The sequence below is a fragment of the Leopardus geoffroyi genome, chromosome C3 (genome assembly GCF_018350155.1).
Source record: "Leopardus geoffroyi isolate Oge1 chromosome C3, O.geoffroyi_Oge1_pat1.0, whole genome shotgun sequence".
Taxonomy (NCBI): domain Eukaryota; kingdom Metazoa; phylum Chordata; class Mammalia; order Carnivora; family Felidae; genus Leopardus; species Leopardus geoffroyi.
This window is the reverse complement of record NC_059338.1, coordinates 145,720,882-145,742,873: the sequence shown is the minus strand read 5'-3', so window position 1 is coordinate 145,742,873 and position 21,992 is coordinate 145,720,882. Positions and strand designations below refer to the sequence as shown.

At 46.1% G+C, this 21,992-nt stretch overlaps 1 protein-coding gene across 2 annotated transcripts in view; it reads left to right on the top strand.

Annotated features, from left to right (window-relative positions):
- LYN (LYN proto-oncogene, Src family tyrosine kinase) overlaps positions 1–21,992 on the top strand; it is a 126,142-nt gene that overhangs the window by 1,798 nt on the left and 102,352 nt on the right. The gene's annotated exons all lie outside the window — the stretch shown is intronic.

The following is a 21,992-nucleotide window of genomic DNA, read 5'->3' as shown; positions in this document are numbered from 1 at the left end:
TGTGTGTGTGTGTGTGTGTGTGTGTGTGTGTGTGTATTATCCCAAACCCACCCAACTTCTTTGCCAGAAACCCGAGTTGAATCGGGCCTTGCAGTTTCCTCGCCCAGTGTCAGCTTGGGCCTATTACTGAAATTACCTGCGTGGGTTTTTTCATCTCTGGGAGAACATATTTACTTTCTGAGCTGTGTGTTGCATGCAAAGCCCCAAGTACACACACAGGCATTCCATAAATGGCGCTGTTATTATTTGTCGCAAATACAGTAACTCTATCAAAACAGGGTTCCCTGGTTCTTTGCAATTTGTTGATTTTAAACCTAAGACTACATGGTCCGATTTAGCCACCTGACCCTCCTAGTAAACGTGCTTAATAAATACACCGGAGATTAGTTGTCTGCAAAGCTAGCGCCCCGGAGTCTCACTCACCCTAAGCGCTAGCCAGTAAAGATGTTTGACTTTTGATTTGTTGACCGCCCCTACAGGCACTTGTAGGGTTTAGGAGGGCAGGCCTGTTGTCCCTGCACAGGTAAAAGCCACAGCCGTGCAGGGGGGAACAGGAGTATAGGAATTTAGTAAGTCCCGAGAAGCCCTTCCTAAATGAAGTAAAGTCTGCTGGAAAAAGGGTGGGATTCAGTTAGTCCCCGGTTTTCGTTTGGAGGTAAATGTCTTAAGGCTTGAAGACATTTAATTTGATCACAGGAGGCTTTTGGTGACTGGGCCTCTTTGGAGGCAGAGTGGGGTAACCCTCTTCCTGAGTGAAGGGTAGAGGCCAGCCCCGGTAAGGGAAGAGAAAACAGGAACTGGAAAACCTAAGTTTGGGCCTCTGCCATTATCTACCAGAGCTGTGATTTGGGATAAGTTGGGTTAATGACTTGTCCGTTTGTTCGGCCAACATTTCCTTCATAGCAGTAACTGGCGTTATATCATGATTTGTCCGCGTGTGTGTATGTGTGTGTGTCTGTATTCACCACTGCAATGAAGGCTCTGTGAAAACAGCTCTGTCTTGCCCAAAACGCTAGCCCCAGTGCCTGTCGCAGAGTCGAGATTACTTGGAAGAAAGGGTGAAGTTTGGCTTCGAGTTTGGCTCTGCGCAAGGTCAAGGAACAGGGCTGGTTCGTAAGGCACTTGAAGCCCGCTGGCCCTCCGTCCTGGTTTCTGAAACAGGGATTTGAGGGACTTTTTTTGACTGTCCAGTTCTCCCAGGGTCAGTCTCTCTGCAGGACCTGTTACTCAGCTGTATCACTGGGAGCAAGGGCTTGATTTGGATTAAAGGTCGTTTGCCCAATCAAAACGACCCACTCGATGTTGCCCACGTGTATGGAGACCTTGCCATATCCTCCCAACCCCCAGGGGCTTTTTTAGCAGAAAAGTGGCCCAGCAATTTTGTGAATCAAGGACTGTCCAAGCCCCTTAGGTCCATTTCACTTGTATTCAAAACATCGGAGACGCCATTTGGTTCAAATGAATACACAGAGTTGTGATTCAACAATATTAGCATGGGTTTGCTTATGGGTAATATAATTTGCATCTGCGTAAATAAGAACACAAGGTGTCTGAGGCTGCAGTGCGAAACGTTGTCACAGCTCACACTGCTGATCTCCATGACCTCCATGTCCTCACGCATGGATAGTCATTAGTTGGGACGTCGATCAGTGACCCATCGCGAGGACGGTGCTCATCCCTTTCGCTTGTTAGGAGCCGATTCCTGGGAATCACTGATTCCGGAGTCAGAAGCCTTCCTGAGTTATAATTTCATCTGAACCTCTCATGGACCCCAGGGTGGGCAGGGACAGGTACAAAACAAAGGGGTTTGGTGTCCTGCCCAAGGTCGCAGGTGGCAAAGTAGCACCGTTGGGCAGAGTAGGTATGTTTTCTGGCTCCAAATTCAGAGCGTTCCGCACTGTTCTGCCTTTGCCCTGTAGTAGGTACTCAACTACGGGAAAGAAATCACTTAATAAACATTTTCGAAAAGGGGAACCACAAGGTAATTTTCTTCTATCTCTTGGCGATTGCATCATCAAGCAGGGCACTTAAGGCATGTTCCGGGAGATGCGTTTCTGTGCCTTTTAGCACAGCTTCCTGCTCAGGGAGGGGGGAGATCTGATCACTGCCAAGGTGACCCCTGTATCGGCTGTTGCCCAAGCAACTCTAGTGACTGCCTTGGGGGCTATTCGGGCTTATTGGTTAATACAGAAGTGCTCAGGTAATACTTTGCCCAAGGATTGCCTCCAGCCTCTGCTAGAAATGCCTCCCGTGAACCTTACAGGCCTCCTTGTGTGGTGGTTATAACAGTAGGAGCATCATTTGAGGTGAAAATAGAAAGTAGGGAGATAGGGCCCAGAAGATGCTCGTTCAAACATACACTACCCGTTACTGAGCACCTGCTATGAGCAAGGTACCCTTCAAAGCCAACACTCTTACAAGAGGGTACACATTGCCTGTTATCTTTAAAGATTGGTGACAGAAGAGGACAAATATGTAAGAGGAAGTCTTTTTTTTTTTCCCCCAGTCAGAAATATTGAAAGATTTCTTACAGTTGCCCGGTTTCCTGATACTTAAGTTGTGAAATGTTGAGTTCACTCTATCATCATTTCTGAAATTTATTTTGAGTAAGTTCCCATTTAGGGGAGAAGCCCAAGTATAGAAAATAGCATAGGAGTCTGCCAGTTGAGGAATTAGAATTTTTGAAACAAAGGCCCGGTTGAAAGATTTGGACCCTCTTTTGGATATCCTTGACTTAAGTTAGCTGGACGGGCTCTCTTGTAATTTATAAGAGAAAGTTCAAATAATGATTTGGGATGATGTGTTTAAAAGGTGCATCCATGGGCACCTGAGTGACTCAGTTGGTTAAGCAATTGACTTTGGCTCAGGTCATGATCTCATGCTTCCTGAGTTCAAACCCCACATTGGGCTTTTTGCTGTCAATGCAGAACCTGCTTCAGATTCTCTGTCTCCCCCTCTGTCTCTCTCTGCCCCTCCCTGCGTTCCCTCTCTCTCAAAAATAAACATTAAAAAAAACTTTTAAAAAGGTACATCCATGCTAACAAGTTGATGTAGCCTTTGTTCTTCATTCTTGGACTTTTTCCTCAATCTTGTTCTGTGCTTCACTTTCTCTTAGTACTGAATAAGCTGTCAGCATTCCTTAGTTGCCGCAAAAGTAGTTCTTGAAAGTTCTGTTGGCCATCTGGAAATGGCTTTCATTTGTATAGAACTCTCCCAAAGTTCGGTTGTTTGACTGTCTTTATTAACCCTCACATATTCCCAGTCTCCCTTCTCTGGCCCCCCTCTTCAGCTCTCTGTTTCCCTCTTACCAGGTCCATGAACCATGAGTTGATGTGGTAAGAGATGAGCATTTGTGGCAAGAGTTTATTGGCTCATGTCATTGTAACTGTTCATTTTTCATAACGCTGACTTATACAAATGATGTCCCGTAAAATTATACGAATGGTGAGACCTTTATAGAATCCATCTATGTAGGTATTTCTTACTGGTCTGGGCTCTGCTCCCGGTGAGTTGGAGAACCCTGGGCAGAAGTCTCCATTCGTGTAGCTCAGAGTGCCTTTAAGTCTATCTCATCTGCTTTTTACACACCTCAGGCAAGTCTGATAATGCTGGGTCTGCCCACACTCCCATCTTTTTCTGAGCATCTACCCTGACTCTGTTGATCCCAAGCCGTGCCATCTGAAAGCTCTTTGCCAACGTGCCTCTCTAGTCCTTCTTCCTCTGTCTGTGGGTACCGCATCAGTTGTGGGGCATGGGAGAGCTGTCAGGACTTCCTTGGGCCCACTTTTCAGCGCTGGGGAGACCGGAGAGATGGGTTTGCATTTATTCTACCTCCAATTCAAGTAATGATGTCTTCTTGGCCTTTGGGCCTTCTGGGTGCCTCAGCTCAAGTAATGATGTCTTCTTGGCCTTTGGGCCTTCTGGGTGCCTCAGCTCAAGTAATGATGTCTTCTTGGCCTTTGGGCCTTCTGGGTGCCTCAGCTCAAGTAATGATGTCTTCTTGGCCTTTGGGCCTTCTGGGTGCCTCTTCCTGTTAACGTTAACCCCCACGGGGGTGAGGGGAACAGAGAAGCTCGTCTCAGAGAGACCCTCTGGAGAGGGAGGACCACTTCTGCTTTCCACGGGGAAGCTGTGTCACAGAGGGCAGAACTGTAGCCAGCGGCCTGACGGGAGGCCCGAGGGAGGGGGCCGGCAAGGAAGTGATACTTCCTCCTGCTTGGAAGGCCCCAGACCCAGTCATTTGCCTGCAGCCCCACCTTCCTTACCACTCAACACTGCTTTTTTTTCCCTCAGGGTTCTTTCTACCACCTTCTGCTCTGTTCATTTTCAGTTTGCCCCTGAGAGGGGGCGGGGGCAGGGGGAAGGGGGAGAACAAGCGTAGTCATCACTGGAGAGCCTTCTGTGGCAAAGCCCATGGTGGCCATGTTTGAGTCTTCAGCAACAGAAAGATGCACGTTTTGATGGTCACCATCATGGAAATCATTCTGAAAATCTAACTAGGTGTTCTGAAATCTTTTAATGTTCAGGCAATATAATAATTTCTTAAACTAACTATAGTGGTTCAGTCCTATTTTTAAAATTACTTAAACTCTAGTCTCTTGTTAATTTTTCGGGATAGGGCGGTGACTTTCATGTGACTTTCATATTTCTTTGACCATAACCCACATCAAGAAACGTGTTTCACCTTGTGCCTGAATGCACTTCTATGTGTATGCAAAAAAAAAAAAAAGAAGAAAGAAAGGAAAGAAAGGAAAGAAAGGAAAAAAAAAAAGAAACGAATTTGGTGAAAGAGCTTTTCCTTCTAGATCACCGGGCAGTGTGACCCAGAGCCGTCCTTTCGAGAACAGTGTAGTGAGATCTATTAGAGTTTAAAACATTTGGGGGAGCCCAGAGATTCCAAGAAGCTCCAGGCTGATAGGGAGGCTTATTAAGCAAATACAAATTAAGATAAATCCATACAATGGAACACCGTAGATCTTTCTAAAAATAGTATTCAGTTGGGGCGCCTGGGTGGCCCAGTTGGTTGGGCTTCTGGCTCTTGATTTCAGCTCAGGTCACAATCCCACAGTGTCCACCTGAAACTAATATAACATTGTATATTAACTATACTGGAATTTAAAAAAGAAAAAGAAAAAATAAGTTGAACACAAATGTGTGGGTAATATATGATAGTATTTCTGAAATATATGCATTGGTGAGACACATAATCTGTAAGCTATGCACATCAATACTTTTTGTACTAAAGTTTTGATAGTGATTATTTCTGGGTTATACCAATTTTATTGCCTTGGTACATTTTTTTTTTAAGAATCACTTATTTGATAAAAAAAATTTTTTTAATTTAATGTTTGTTTCTTTTGAGAGAGCATGAGTGAGAGAGGGCAGGGGAGGGACAGAGAGAGAGGGAGACACAGAATCCGAAGCAGGCTCCAGGCTCCGAGCTGTCCGCACAGAGCCCGACACGGGGCTCGAACCCACAGACTGTGAGATCATGACCTGAGCCAAAGTCGGACGCTCAACCAACTGAGCCACCCAGGCGCCCCAAGAATCACTTATTTGACTTTAAAACACCATTGTAATGAGCAGTGACGTGAAGCCAGTGTGAGTGCAGGGGAAAGGGAAGAGCCATCAGGAAACGTTGGGGCAAAAGCGGCCACAGTGGAGCTTGTGTGATCTAATCGTGAGCAGACTTGCCCCTGGAGGAACTCATGGGCTCTGCGTCTTGTAAGTGGATATAATATTTTCTTACAGGAGGGTCTCTTTCTTCTATTTAGTCATATTTAGCATGGAGCGTAACAAATGCCCCTTGAGTCAGCTGTGCAGGAATCATTCAAAGATCCAAGAACTCATTCTAGTGGAGTGGGGATAAGCCTGGAGGGCCATTGCCCAGAATACCAAATGTTGGATTTTACTGTGTAAAAGGAGAATCGCTAGAGCCTTTTAGCGGGAAGCCATTTTTTTCCTTCACGACCAACTTCTTGCCTAGACTCTTGGCTATAAAATGGAGTTGCCAAATGATGAAGAGATAGTGAATACTCATTAGCTGTTCGGAAGAGGTGGATCATTAACCCAGGGGCTAACAGGCACCTCCACAGAGCTTAATTTGGAGCTGAAAAGTAACATTTATTGCTGTCTTGTGTAACATCAGAAGCCTTGACCTTGTAGTCACTAGCAGGTCGGTACTTGATCGCTGGCCTGAGTGGTCATCCTGTCCAAACACCTATCTAAATATTCTTAATGATAGCAACACTATTGAAGAAATGAGCAATTAATTTGGAGTTGAGGTCTAAGTTTCTGTGGCATTATGAGTATTTTCCATTTGATTTAAAAGGCAAATCTGTTGGGGTGCCTGGGTGACTCAGTCAGTTGGGTGTCTGACTCTTTATCTCCACTGAGGTCTTGGGCTCTGGGTCATGAGTTCAAGCCCCATGTTGGGCTGTGCACTGGATGAGAAGCCTACTTACGAAAAAAAAAAAAAAAAAAAAAAAAGGAGAATGTATTATAAAGCAGCAGCTTGGTGTTGAGATCCCTTTTATGATCTATAAGATAGTAAAAGCATTACCAGGAGTGCCTGGGTGGCTCAGTCGGTTGAGCCTCTGACTTCGGCTCGGGTCATGATCTCACGGTCTAGGAGTTCGAGCCCCGCATCGGGCTCTGTGCTGATGGCTCGGAGCCTGGAGCCTGCTTTGGATTCTGTGTCTCCCTCTCTCTCTGCCCCTCCCCAACCTGTGCTCTGGCGCGCGTGCTCTCTCTCTCTCTCTCAAAAATATTATAAAAAAAAAAAAAAATCCCTTCCATAACTAGGAATGGCAATATTTGGCCAAAATGGCATAATTTGCCAATGATGCTGGCAACTACCTTGCATAATCCAATACCACATATTGAATATCTCTTGTTTTCAATGCCTTTGAGAGATTCTTACCTTTAAATTTGAGGGGAGATAATGTAAATGGTAAAAAGCGGGTTTCAAGTTAAACGGATCTGAGTTCCTATCTCGTTTCCCCTGCTTATGACTTTAGGTAAGTTACTTATCCTCACCATTTAGTAATACCAGGTTTGTGGTGGTGATTAACAGAGCCAACCTCCTATCTCCTAATGTTGTTTCTGGTACACAGCAGGCACCAAATAAAAGGGAACTCTTTTTATAATGGACTAGGTGATTCTTTCTTAGAGGGGAGAAACCCTTCCTTCCTTCCTTCCTTCCTTCCTTCCTTCCTTCCTTCCTTCCTTCAACAAACACATGCTGAGCAAAAATTTAAATACTGTCACAACCCAATGAGAGTTCAGAGTCTACTGGGGGGGGGGTCAGTCACAAACCATCCTGCCCAGCGGTTTGCCACATGCTGGAGTCTTGACTGAACTTTGGATCTGCCTACGAGGTACCCAGAACTACGGTAAGCCCAGGGGCTACCAGGGTTAGCGGGATGGTCTCGGCATTCAAGGGTGCCCTTTGTAGGGGAGCGTGAGGACACAGATGTGGTGTTCAGAGTGTGACCCGTGCCGTCCTAGATGTATTCACACGGTGCTCTGCAAGCGGAAGGAGAGGGCTCCCAGTGATAGGAAGAGACGCTGGAGCTGGGTGTAGGAGTAGAAGGAATTCTCTAGATAGGGGCTTTGAGATAGGCACATGAGCCTGGGGATTCCAGAGAGGCCAGGGGTCCTCTGGCCTAGGCTACTGGGATGGACTGCATCCTCACATGAGAGGCTTCGTGGTCTAGAGGGGGACAGACAAATATGGTAGTAGGCACCCAGTCTCTCTGGCTTCAAATGAAATTCTCATGTGGAATGTAGGGTCATCCATATAATCAAATGAGTACCGTAAGTGGTTTTTTTTGTCTCCCTGGACAAGACCTTGGTTGTTGTCTCTCTGGACACGGGAGCACATTGCCTTTTTGAATGGTTTCAATTTTAATGGATTAAAATGGATATAGAAAGGAAATGTTAACCGGTTAAATTTCATAACTGCCTGTGTGTCTTTTACTTTCCGACCCTCAGTTATTGTTAAGGTTTTAACTGAATTAATACGACCACTGAATGAGGATTTCATTGTAAGTTTCCTTCAATTCCTTTACGAGTGGATAACTTTTCAAGAGTCTAGTAGAAGAAACCATTCTGAGCACTCTAGTGAATGACCCCAACGTTACATTGCTGCCATAGTTAGAAGTCTTCAAGAGAGATGAGGCCGTGCCATCCAACTTAACAAATAACATAACCCTTCGGATGTCAAGTGTCAACCCTCGGGCTCTTGACGTCACCTATCTACCTTGGTATTCAACGTTTGAATCCTAGAATCTTGTAAAAGGAAGAGATTCTGGTAGTGTCTTACACATGGCCCTTAGCAGGGAGGTAGTTACCTTCCTGTGAATACTGGGTCTCAAATGTTAGTTTCCTGCCAGGTTATCCTACTGCAGGTAATGGAGGCCACATTGTGAGAACACCGTGAGAGGGTGCTCAAAGTGACCCATTTCATTTTTGGATAGCTCTGGAGAGGAGACTTCGGCTCGGGTCAGGATCTCATGGCTCGTGGGTTCGAGCCCCGCGTCGGGCTCTGTGCTGACAGCTCAGAGCCCGGAGACTGCTTCGGATTCTATGTCTCCCTCTCTCTCTCTGCCCCTCCTCTCACGCTCTGTCTCATTCTCAAAAATAAATATTAAAAAAAATTAAAGATTTTCTCCCTCTCCCCCTCTTGCATTCTCTCTCTCTCAGAATAAAATAAAATGATTTTAGAAAAGTTGCTAGATAAACAGAAATGTATACAAATTAGATGAAGGTGGTGGAGAGGATATTTCATTGATTTTTCTTGATAAATTCTCCTTATTCTGAGATTTGCCCACCATGTTGGCTGGTGTTGACTTTTTTGGAAGGGAGGGGGCAGGGTCTTCAACTCTGTGTCATTTAACATGGAGCCATGTAGACTGATGGCTGACAAGATGTGGACACAGCTCTGTGTGTGTGTGTGTGTGTGTGTGTGTGCGTGTGTGCACGCGTGCGCATGAGTGGAGAATTGTACAAAGGCAGAGGCTAGATTGGAGGGTAGGAGGAGGCACGATTGGAGGCCTGAAGGGGGTATGGCTGGGGTGCAAAGTGGGCCTTCTCCATTCCCAGATTTGTAAACACACGCTAAGTGATTCTCTCACGGGACCCTTTAGAACAGGTTGGACCAGGGGCGCCTGGGTGGCTCAGTCCATTGAGTGTTTGACTTTGGCCCAGGTCATGACCTCAGGATTTGTGAGTTCGACACCCGCATCAGGCTCTCTGCTGTCAGCACAGAGCTCACCTCGGACCCTCTGTGCCCCTCTCTCTCTGCCCCTCCTGTCCCCCGTCTCTCAAAAATAAACATTGAAGAAAAAAAACCGGACGGGTTGGACTACCCGACTCTTGATAACTCTGTTCTTTCTAGCTGTGTACTCACTGATTCCAAATCATAGGAAAGCACACTTCCGATGGAGTTTTCCTCCTAGGTTCGAAGGGGAGCTTTTATTTATTTTAATTTTTTTAATGTTTATTTATTTTTGAGAGAGAGTGCAAGCCGGGGAGGGGCAGAGAGAGAGGGAGACACAGAGTCGGAGGCAGGCTCCAGGCTCTGAGCGGTCAGCACAGAGCCCGATGTGGGGCTCGAACCCACAAACGGTGAGATCATGACCCGAGCTGAAGTCGGACACTTAACCGACTGAGCCACCCCAGTGCCCCTCGAAGGGGAGCTTTTAAGAAAGTTTTCCCAGCGCATCAGGGGGCTTTTTCTTTCGATTGAAGTGGAACATACACGCAGCAAGTGGCTTAAAGCAAAGCCTCCTGTGACCACCCCCAGCTCAAGAAGCAGAGCCGGACCCTCTGCCTCCCCGTGCGCCCCCCTGACAATACTCTCTTCCCTCAAAGGCATCTGTCGTCCTGCTCCCAGTTTTAAGTTAGTTTCCAGTGTCGGCTTGTCGGCAATAAGGTGTAAGAAACTGAAAAGCAGCACAAAGCCTTTTGTTTGGCAGATGAGCAGCTTGCCGAGCTCTGGGTCTGGCAGGCCCTGGCCAGCTCCCCGCCTCTGCCGAATGACTGCGGTTCCATCCCGAGCAGGTCCTTGCCCTGTGTTCTACCCTGGCTGTCCCGTTGCTAAAATTCTCACCTGGGAGTTTGATCCGAGCCTTCTTGAAATACCTTTTTCTTCCTCCATTCGTTCGTCTCGCTTTTCTCCCCATCTCTGCACAGCCAAGTGAATGTGTCAAGGCGGATATAAAGACGTGGGCTTGGGAAAGGTGGTTTCCAGTGGCCCAAAAGTAATCGCACATCCGGCCACATGACCCGAAGCCAGTCTGTGTGTAGACATCTGGAAGTCCTGACTGGTTTTGGGAATTCAGTTGGGAAGCGCCTCAGGAAACTAGGACCCATTTTTCTGATGCGGAGGAACACGGTCCCCTTATGACTCACTGTCCTGCCTCACGTCGTTCTGACACTTTATTTTTGTCGGAGAGGAGACCGCAGCATTATTTGACCTGTGGAATTTATTAATCCATGAAGTAATGCTTCATTTAGTCGTCATTCAGAAAACATTTCTGGGATGCTCCGTCCTCATGAATATGTATGCATATTCATATATATGTATGAATATGCATGTGACCCGCAGCTACATCCACTTGCTCTAAATGGCAGAATTGTTCCATGTGGACTCGGGAAGTGAAAATATTTTTAAAAAGTAGAATGAGGAGTATGAATCTCTATTTCCTATGAAGTAGGATAGAGCACACACAGGCAGGGAGTATGGAGGCGCGGCCTTCCTACGAGAAAGGGCGCGGGTTGTGGTCTGGGTCAAGGCCCCCGAGAACCACAGGCCAGGAGGGCAGGGGGAGCCCTGGCATAACCACCTGCGGCCCCCTGGCCCCTGACCAAAGTGTCTGAGAGTTTCCACCACTTATGTCTGTTGGTGACATAAGAAGGGATGAATCCTGGAAGTGGAGGATGGGGAGGGGGGGCTAGGCCAAGGAGCCTGACCACAGCAGGACCGTGTTTTGGCTGAAGAAGTGTGTTCCTGAGTTGAAGATAAAAAAAAAAAAAATTTTTTTTTTTTTTATAATTTTTTTTTTTTTCAACGTGTATTTATTTCTGGGACAGAGAGAGACAGAGCATGAACGGGGGAGGGGCAGAGAGAGAGGGAGACACAGAATCGGAAACAGGCTCCAGGCTCTGAGCCATCAGCCTAGAGCCTGACGTGGGGCTCGAACTCACGGACCGCGAGATCGTGACCTGGCTGAAGTCGGACGCTTAACCGACTGCGCCACCCAGGCGCCCCAAAAATTTTTTTTAAATAAAAATAAAAAAACAAAAAAATTGGGTTCTAATCCACGTCTGTCCCGTTGTAGGTGTAGGGCATGAGATGAAGTTTCTTTTTTTTTTTTTTTAATTTTTTTTTCAACGTTTATTTATTTTTGGGACAGAGAGAGACAGAGCATGAACGGGGGAGGGGCAGAGAGAGAGGGAGACACAGAATCGGAAACAGGCTCCAGGCTCTGAGCCATCAGCCCAGAGCCCGACGCGGGGCTTGAACTCATGGACCGCGAGATCGTGACCTGGCTGAAGTCGGACGCTTAACCGACTGCACCACCCAGGCGCCCCGAGATGAAGTTTCTTAAACTCGTCAGGCCTCATTTTCCTTACACCTAAGTCAGCAATGACAGGTTTACTTCACATTCCATCCCGTTGCTGCAAGGGTTAAGTGAGGTAATATACCTGAAAGTCCTCAGAGAAATCTAACTCACCACACGCCTGTGGGTGCCGTTTGGGGTCAAATTTCAGTCCCTCTAGCCTTTTCTTCCTCTTCAGGCAGGAGGCAAAGGGAAGACATTTTCTTTTATTGTTAGGCAGTCCTTAAGCATGAGAGGTAAAGCAGTTAAAAAAAAAAAAAGTTTTATAGATAAAAAGGGAGGGAATAAAAATCTTGCCTAATTTGGTCGAGGCCCCACCCTCAGGCTCCCTCACCTGAGTGCCTGGATAGACTACTGTGGCCCGGCCAGAGAGTGGGTTCCATCCAGACTCTGCCCCCCTCAAGCCCTCTGACCTTAGAGCAACCTTGGCCTTTCCCCCTCCAACAGGGAGATGAGGTGCACAAGTTACTACTCTGGCTTTGATTCATGTGATTCTTATCATGCCACATACACGAATCCAGATTTGAGGCTAATGAACGTTGAGTCTTCTCTGTTGTATCCTAAAAGATACTTTTTCTCCTCCTAATAATGGGTTACAGGATGCTCGAAGTCTGACTACCTTAAAAACACCTTGAGGTCGAGAACGAGCTTTACAGATGCTAAGCAGACCTCCAAGTTCACTTGTGGCATTTATGAGGGGCTTGACTGCATGGGACCCCTGAGTTGTAGCAATAATCCCGAACCCCGCCCTCCTCTTAAAATTGCCTTTTCTGCCTTGGATATCCCCCCCTCTGACAAAAACAAAAAAAAACAAAAAAAAAAAAAACCGCTGATCCTTCAGATGTGCTCCAGAATATTTCAAAATCCCTTCAGTAGGGGGATACGGCACTCTTAAGTCATCGGAATAATTTTTTAAGGTTAGTAAGCATTTTTGTTTTGAAATATTTAACAAAGTTAAATGAACAAAGATTTAAGTGAAAGTAGGTTTGATGTTAAGAAACGACTGGAGTTTTTTTGTCCTTTATTTTTAGTCGACTTTAAAAATTTTCTATACAATTCTATGATTGAAAAAATGTATGGTGGGGCGCCTGGGTGGCGCAGTCGGTTACGCGTCCGACTTCAGCCAGGTCACGATCTCGCGGTCTGTGAGTTCGAGCCCCGCATCGGGCTCTGGGCTGATGGCTCAGAGCCTGGAGCCTGTTTCCGATTCTGTGTCTCCCTCTCTCTCTGCCCCTCCCCCGTTCATGCTCTGTCTCTCTCTGTCCCAAAAATAAATAAACGTTGGAAAAAAAAAATTAAAAAAAAAAAAAAAAAGAAAAAATGTATGGATTCCCTTGGCCATCACCATCATAAGGATGCAGAATAGTTCTGTCACCCCCAGCGTCTGGCAAGCGCTGATCTGTTCTCGGTCGCTATAGTTGGGCCTTTTCCAGGATGTAATATAAATAGAATCCTCCTGTATGTGGCCTTTTTTACAGCGTGGCCCTCCTGAGATAGAATCCACATACCATATGATTTACCCATTTAAAGTATGCAATTCAGTGGTTTTTAGTATGTTCACAGAATTGAGCGACCATTACTGCAGTCAACCTGAGAACGTTTTGTTCACAACAAAAAGAAATCCTGTACCCATGAGCCGTCCCTCTCCATTTCCCCCAAGCCCCCCCAAACCCCGCTTGCCCTGGGCACCCACTAGTCCGTTTTCTCTTTTGCATAGATTCCAGGCAACCGTTTTTAATGGTATGTTGTGTGTGGCTTTAGATGTTTCCCAGACTGAACTGTTTCCAGTTTTATTAATTAAACTTCGCAGGATTTCAAGGGGTCATTTATAATGCAATTTCCATAAAGCTTCATATTGTTGGCAGGGTGCATGGGGGGGAACTTTTGCTGTGTCTTCTATACTCAAAATAGTTTTTCTTCTTTAGGGCTGCTACTTAAATAAAGGTCCTCCCCAAGAGAATCCTCCGAGATTGTAAAGGGCTGTGTTATTCCCTTTGCGGGGGGGGGGATCCTGGAAAGCTGAGCTTTAAATTCTGAGGGTAACCTGGGCATTTTGTCCTGTCCTATCCTGCAAGTGCCCTTAACTGCAAAGTTTACTTTGTGGGGAGGTGGTCTCTGGGAGCCCCAGCTCCCCCACCGAGAGAATGGACGTGACCATAGCTTCTCACGGACTCTCCCAAGAGTCAAGCGTGTGATCACTGGAGCCAGTGCTTCTGTGTCATTCTCTTTGTGAGGGGTAATGTCATGTAGGGACAGTGGACGGAGGTCCCGGTCATGTGACCTGGCTCCACATTTGCAGGTATAAATTCTCACTGTTGGAGGTATCATCATGGGCAAGGCACTTGACTTCTGGTCATTTCCATGTGGCCATCTGTTGTGTGGCGATTAATTATAGAAGGTCTTTGGAAATTTAGCCGTGCCAATTTTTGTGGATCTATTCAGAACATAATAGAGTCTTAACAAATATTTAATATTTGCTTTTCTTTTGGTAAAGTAATCATTTTTGGCCGTCAGTCTTCAGGGAGCTTATTCTGTGCAACTGTATGGAAATTACTGAAAAGATTTTGCAAAGGCCGTGGTACTCTGAGTCTAGATGCATGCTTGGATTTGAGCCAGCACTGCGTTATGAAATGTTTGTGAAAGCTTAGAAGCACAGTGTATTGCCAAGAGGGAAAGAATGTTTGGATGAACGATGGACAAAGGAGAAACCCACACCAGGATGACTTAAGTTTTCCATGCGTTGTTTCGCCTCCACAGGGGGCTAAAAGGACTTTCTGGCCCTTGGTCCTCAAATCCAGACAGGCTAGCTAATGATGAGACACGGAATCCGATTCTCAGTCTTCTTAGACAAAAGACCGATGTGTCAGGACCAAAGAGAAAAAGGAGCTGGGAGTGATTAGCCGTGGTGCCGAAGGGGAAGCAAGCTTCTTTCTTAGCCGCCCGAGTTTTGTAATCATGCCAGCACAGTTAGCACTCGTTTTTCTTCCCGTCTTGAGCAGTCTTTACCTTTCACAGAAAATACAATAGAAATAGCAATTTTATTGAATGTATGTCCTGTGTTAGATCACCAATTCTTTTTTTTTTTTTTATCTTTTTTTTAACATTTATTTATTTTTGAGACAGGGAGAGACAGCATGAACAGCGGAGGGTCAGAGAGAGAGGGAGACACAGAATCTGAAAGAGGCTCCAGGCTCTGAGCTGTCCGCACAGAGCCCGACACGGGGCTCGAACTCACGGACCGCGAGATCATGACCTGAGCTGAAGTCGGATGCTTAACCGACTGAGCCACCCAGGCGCCCCTCACCAATTCTTTACGAGGTGTGCTGCTAATATTTGTTATTGATAAGGAAGCCAAGGCTCAGAGATAATAAATTAAATGCTCCCTTAGCTACTAAGTAAATGGAACCTGAGCCAGCCTGACCCCCAGGCTGGTGTGTGTGTTTTGCACGCATACCTTGGAGAGATGGTAAGTTCAGTTCCAGACCACTGCAGTAAAGTGCATGTTGCAGTCAAGCAAGTCGGATGAATTTGTTAGTTTTCCAGTGCATATAAAAGTTATGTTTATATTATACTGTAGTCTATTAAGTGTGCAAAAGGATTATGTCTTTAAAAAAATGTACATAGCTCCATGAAAAAATACCTTACTGCTAAAAAATGCTAACCATCATCTGAGTTCTCAGTGAGTCATAATCCCTGATCCCAGGTCACTGTAACAATATAATGATAATAAATGTGACAGAGACATGAAATCAGCAAATGCAGTTGGAAAAAGCCAAGTACAATAAAATGAGGTATGCCTGTATTTAACCTTGAAAGCTTATTTTTATTTAAAAAAAAAAAAGTCACGACTATTACGTGGAAGGTGACGTCCTTGACTTTAGTTTATGAGGTTGACTTTATACGCTTACTTACGTGGAAACCCAGGGATGTGGTCGCTCCTGAGAGACTGATAATTAAAATGACACAGCGAATGTTTTTTTGAGCGCACACGGTGCGTCATTAACACTCACTAAGTTTTTATTCATTTAATCTTCACAAGAGCCTTTTGAAATTGGTACAGTTACCATCCCATTTGTGCAGACTAACTACAGTGTCACGTAGCTCTGTGGGGGGGGCGGTGGAACTTGAACCTGGGTCAAGCTCAGCTCCGCCGTTCAGTGAATCTGATGTCTAACCGCTCTGTCTTGCGGAAGACAGAACCCCAGATGCTAAAAAACCGGTCAGAGCAAGAGAACGCCCCCAATTTTGCCAATTTGGTGTGATTTTTTTTTTCTTCTCTTTTCTTTTTTTTTTTTTTTACCATGGTCAGAGCTTGAAAAGGTGAAGAGCGAATAAATTCGTTGAAATTGTACTGAAACTTTAAACATCACGTCAGGAGTTTAAAGCATGATCAGGATTAAGCCAGTTGAATTTATCCACATTAACTTCAGCTGGTAACTGAGTTTAATCTATTACAGTTGTCACCCTTTGCTGGGAAAGAATAATTTTCCTCTTCCGCTAAAGCAGAGCAAATAATTTGTTTTATAGTGAAGACTGACTCGTGATTGGATTAAGCCTTCTCTTCAGAATGTATCTCCCATTTTTCTTTTGCTAATTACTTACGTAGCTTGCATTTTTCTTCCCATAAAGCAGGAACTCTTCAGTATCGAATACTCGCTAACGCTTGACCTTAAAATGCTGTTACAGAGCCTTGCGGTTCGAAAAGTTGTGCCCGGGCGGAGCCACTTTATTCCCTGGGAGGCAGTGTCCCCCAGCGAGTTCCCTGGGAGGCCGCTCTACGGCCAGTGTCTTTGCTCAGCACTCGGACAGTCCGTGACCGAGTGTCTCCCGTATGGTTTATAAATGGCCTTTTCCATTTCTGAATGACAGCTCTCTGAAAAGACGTTAAAAGAGCAATAGGTAAGACTTCAACTTTTCGTTTACGGAGGATGGTGTATCAGAATCCCCGTACTCTCTTGCATTACTGGCGTGGTCAGGTGATTCTTTGAGTAAAACCCCAAATCCGTCTAGACGGAGTCAGAGCAAGTGGGAGTGTTTTGACGTTGACTTTAACAGAAAAGGAGCGGTCTCCTTTCACCGCCAGCCCTTGTGCCCATTCTTGGGCTCCTGCAGGATCCCTTGGTATACTTTGTGGCCTGACCAGAACCACCTCTGGTGATTTCCCTGGACGAATAGTCCCCAAACGTGGTCGCTGCAGTCTTGGGGTCGGGCAGAGGTGCTGTGTCACGCTTGCTTTCTGTAGGGATGCAAGTTTGCCGTGGGAGTCTTGGGTCAATATTTTTCACGCCGATTCCGAATTAAACTCCGTCGACAGACAGTTTGGAGTCGTTGCTGGGCCTGCGAGAACCTTCGGGCCACAAAACCACTGCTTCATCCTGAACCTGAGCTGGAGGCAGCTAGGAGAGAGCACCCACTGAATAGCGTGTGCTAAGTCCTTATCTGGTTCCTGGGGCTCAACCAAACAGATGAGAGGAGCCGAAGCCAAAACAGGCATTGGCACCTTGATTTGGGTTAATGGCCTACCCAGGGCAGTGACGGATTCGTTACCAGACAGACACCCGGCAGGAGCCAGACGGGAGTCAGTCATCATATATCAGATGCATTTAAAAAAATGTCTTGGGGCGCCTGGGTGGCTCGGTCGGTTGGGCTTCCGACTTCGGCTCAGGTCATGATCTTACAGTCCGTGAGTTCGAGCCCCGCATCAGGCTCTGTGCTGACAGCTCGGAGCCTGGAGCCTGTTTCAGATTCTGTGTCTCCCTCTCTCTCTGCCCCTCCCCTGCTCATGCTCTGTCTCTCTCTGTCTCAAAGATAAATAAATAACTTTAAAAAAATAAAATAAAATAAATAAAAAAATGTATTGATATGAAGGGGAAGGGCCTTCGCATTAGAGCAAACAGGAGAGGAGAGCCCTACCTTGAGGTATTTCTTTCAAGTCTTCAAAAGAACCAAGTGAGCTAGTGGGGAACACTGAGAATCACAAGGCTTCTGTATACAAGGCTTGTGGGACAAAGTTAATGATGATGAATAAACTTAAGGGGACAATGATGAGCTGAACTTCTGGTTTTGACGGCCAGTGTTTCAGGAAATGGACAGGTTGGGAATCTTCTGCTGTTGTAAGTTTTAGGAGCAGGAGATTATTTCTTGGGAAGCTTCTTTTAATTTCCGTGGTGATAGTTGAATATGAGTCCACTGTGGTTTAAGGAGACCCTCCCATTTGAAAGTGACTTCTGTCTATTTATGATTAGCCTATTGTTTGTTTATGTAGAATTTAGAAGGTTTTATGATAACTTTACATACATTTTGAGGCTTTAAACATGAAGTGACATTGTTTTATCACTCATAAAAATACGTGTTCCCTGAGAGTTGGTTATAAACAATGAGCTAGCATGAGTCTTGAAATAAAGGAAAATGATAGCCACAGTTTTACAATAGATAAATCTGAGCTAAGTAGAAGTGAGTTCTGTTTTTCATAAAATACACCCCAAAGCTAATACTTTGTAAATACTACCGTTTTCTTTATGGCTATAGTATAACCAAATTCAGAACTTTAATAACTTTCTATTTTTGGCTACCAGGTTTGTTTTTGTTTGGTTTTAAGTTTAGTTATTTATTTTGAGAAAGAGAGCATGAGTGAGAGAGGGACAGAGAATCCCAAGCAGGCTCCGTGTGAAGAGCACCCTTAGCACGGAGCCCAGAGTGGGACTTGATCCCGTGAGCCGTGAGATCATGACCTGAGTCTAAACCAAAAGGCGGGCGCTTAACCGACTAAGCCACCCAGGCACCTCGGCTCTCAGGTTTATGGAACAAAAATAAAGTTCACAGAAGCAAAAGTATGCTATGAAAGCCAGTTCCACTGCGGGTATGTTGCCGTTAGGGGCTCTGTTTATCCCTTAGAGCTTTAATTTTTCTCCTGAGCGTTGTTTTTCGTTTTGAGTTCAGGAGTGGGGTTAGGTTGCCAGTGGATACATCCCAGTCCCCACTCCTGAATAAGGGCATGGAATCCCGATGCTGCTTGGAACTGTGACTGTTGTAGTCAACCACCGGGGCCCCTGGAGTTGAATGACCCGTGGCATTTCCATCGCTATGATTTCACTTCTGACACGGAGCCCGGTATTTGATGAGGTTCCTAACAAGACTGGATGGTGCCATTTCTTTTTCAAAAGCAGGTAAGGTTGCAGCGTAGGGTTTTTGTAACCGTACTCAACGCTGACTTCTCACGGGAATCACTGGAGAGCACGCAAGCCTTCCCATGCCAGGCTGCACCCCGATCAAGTAAGCGGGACTAGCGGGGGACCCAGGGTCAGTACTTCTTAGGGGTCTCCTTGAGATTCTGCTTGTGTGTCAGGTTGAGACCCATTTCACCAGCTGTAGCCATCGTGGAACCTCCGGGCCGTTGTAAGCAAATGTTCCGATCAGTGAGTTAAGGTGGTGCCATTACTCTCCGGTCACGTTCCAGCCGGATGTCAAGTGTGCTGGCGGGTGGAGACAGGCCCGGTGGAGCTACCTCTCCTCCCCCTTCGAGGAAAGCAACTAGAGTGGGCACCCGTGAGGACAGTGGACAGTTTGCGGGGTCAGAGTGCTTGTCCTGCCGTCTCCCTGACACACTTAGAAGCCTCTGGAGTGGGACGGGGACAGACCACCTGCTGGGCCAGCCTCAATCACCACAACAGCGTTGTTTTGGCTGTGTTTTTACGTGTGTGGGCTCCACAGAGCTTCTGTGACTCGGGGACTTCAGATTCAGGTGTGGGGGGGGGGTCTCCCACGAGCCAGGAGCTCGCTCCCCTTTCCCTGGGACACGCTCCCCGCCGTCCTGCGGGTTGCCCGCTGCTCTTGACTTCTGTCACAGTGGCCCATGAGTGAGGAAGGACTGTGTCTGGGAAACCGTGGTGTAGCACAGTCCCATCAGAACCCCTCATTCGCTGGGGTTTCTTTTTCTCCCTTGACAGGCAGCAGGTTGACTGGGATGCTCAGAAATGGGAATCTGTCTCGTCAGAGGGCCGGGGGTGGGGATCTCCAGCCGGTGAACTCGGGGGGCACGTTACCCCATCTCGGAGCTGCTCTTCTCTTCAGCTGTTAGAATTCCTTGTCAGGACTGGTTTGGAAAGGGTCTGTGAAAGTGCTTTGCGGAAAAAGAAAAGAATGAAAGGAACCCCATTCAATCTCCAGCTGAGCGGGGGTGTGAACCTCCTGCCCGAGAGAGAAGGAGCAGAGCCGTGGCGAAAGCAGTAACCCCGTGCAGCATCCATAGTGTGGTGAGCCACGGTTAAAAAAAAAAAAAAGGACCGATGGGGCGCCTGGGTGGCTCAGTCGGTTGAGCGTCCGACTTCGGCTCGCGGTTCGTGAGTTCGAGCCCCGCGTCGGGCTCTGTGCTGACAGCTCGGAGCCTGGAGCCCGCTTCGGACTCTGGGTCTCCCTCTCTCTCTCTCTGCCCCTCCCCCGCTCATGCTGTCTCTCTCTTTCAAAAATAAAACAAATTTTTGTTTATTTTATTTAAGTTAAAAAAAAAAAAAAAAGACTGGTAATACCAAAGTGCTGGCTAGGATGCGGGGAGACCGCAGTACAAAACGGGACAGCTACCCCAGGACACCCTTTGATGTTTTCTTGTAAAATTCAACACACGTGTGCCTCACAACGCAGCACTTCTACTCCTAGGTGTTCACGGATGAGGAGTGAGAGCATGTGTCCACAAAATGACCTGTGCAAGTATGTAGGTAGCATTTGTTTCATAATATATATTAAAAAAGCCCAAACCCTGGAAATGCCTCGAATACCTGTTATCAGAAGAGTGGTTCAATAAATCTGGGTGGTAGATTCATAAAATGGGACACGACTCAGACCCCCCCAAAAAAAGGGGGGGGGTATACCGATATAGGCAAGACCTGGTTGAATCTCACAAACGTATTAAGGGAAATACATCAGAAAGAAATCCAGATTGAGTGACTTCATTTGCATGAAGTTCAAGAACGGTGATCAGAGGGAGGGTGTGACTTAGAAAGGGACACAAGGGGACGGTCTGAGGTGATAGGGACGTTTTGTATCTTGTTTTGGAAGGTGGGTATGTGGCTGTGGACATATATCAAAATCGATCTCCTACAGCCTTTAAGATCTGTGTGTTTCATTGTCTATACATACTGGTTTTGGTGGATAAGGAAAAGTTCTCGTGTTTTTTTTTTTTTATTGTGGTAAAATATACATAACATTTACCATCTTAGCCATCTTGAAGTATACTGTGGCATTAAGTACATTCATCCCGTGCCACGACCACCATCACCATCTATCTCCACACCACTTTTTGCTTCAATGAGAAAAGCAAACGAGGGGCACCTGGGTGGCTCAGTCAGTCGAGCATCTGACTTTTTTAATATTATATTTATTTTTAAATTTACATGCAAATTCGCACCTAGTACAATGATGATTTCAGTAGAATCCAGTGATTGATCCCCTGTGTGTAACACCCAGTGCTCATCCCACCAAATGTCCTCCCTAATGCCCCATGCCCATTTAGCCCATCCCCCCACCCACAACCCTTCCAGCAACCCTCAGTTTGGTCCCTGGAGTTAAGCGTCTCTGATGTTTTGTCCCCCTCCCTGGTTTTGTCTTACTTTTGCTTCCCTTCCCTTCTGTTCGTCTGTTTTGTATCTTAAATTTCTCTTATGAGTGACGTTCTAGTATAGTTGTCTTTCTCTGACTGACTAGTTTCTATCCACCTTGTTGCAAATGGCAAGACTTCATTCTTTTTGATTGCTGAGTAATATTCCAGTGCGTGTGGGTATACACAATATCTTCTTTATCCACTTATCCGTCGATGGAAATTTGGGCTCTTTCCATTCTCATGGCTATTGTTGATAGTGCTGCTGTATACATTGGGGTGCATGGGCCCCTTTGGAACAGAACACTTGTATCCTTTGGATAAATACCTAATAGCATCTGACTCTTAATTTCAGCTCAGGTCATGATCCCAGGGTCATGGGATTGAGCCCCATGTTGGGCTCCATGCTGAGTGTGGCACCTGCTTGGGATTGTCTCCCTTTGCCCCACCACCCCCATGCTCTCTGTCTCTAAAATTAAAAAAAAAAGAAAAAAAACTAAAGACAATATCATATGGTAAAGTCCAATTAAGCAATAACTGAGGTTAATACCTTGTGCATAGGTGAAGCCAACCCTGACACTTCTTGGCTCTGTGGCCCCGAAGCGTGTTGAACATACCTCTGTTGTACCTGTCGTGTCTTACCAGTATTAGCACTGATTTACCTGTTTCTCCTGCTGTTCTCTAAATTCCTGAGGGCAGAGAGTATCTTGCTTATCCTCTTTCCCCTGACATCCACGTAAGTGAGGCTTTCGTGGAAGTGTTCCACACGGTCCCAA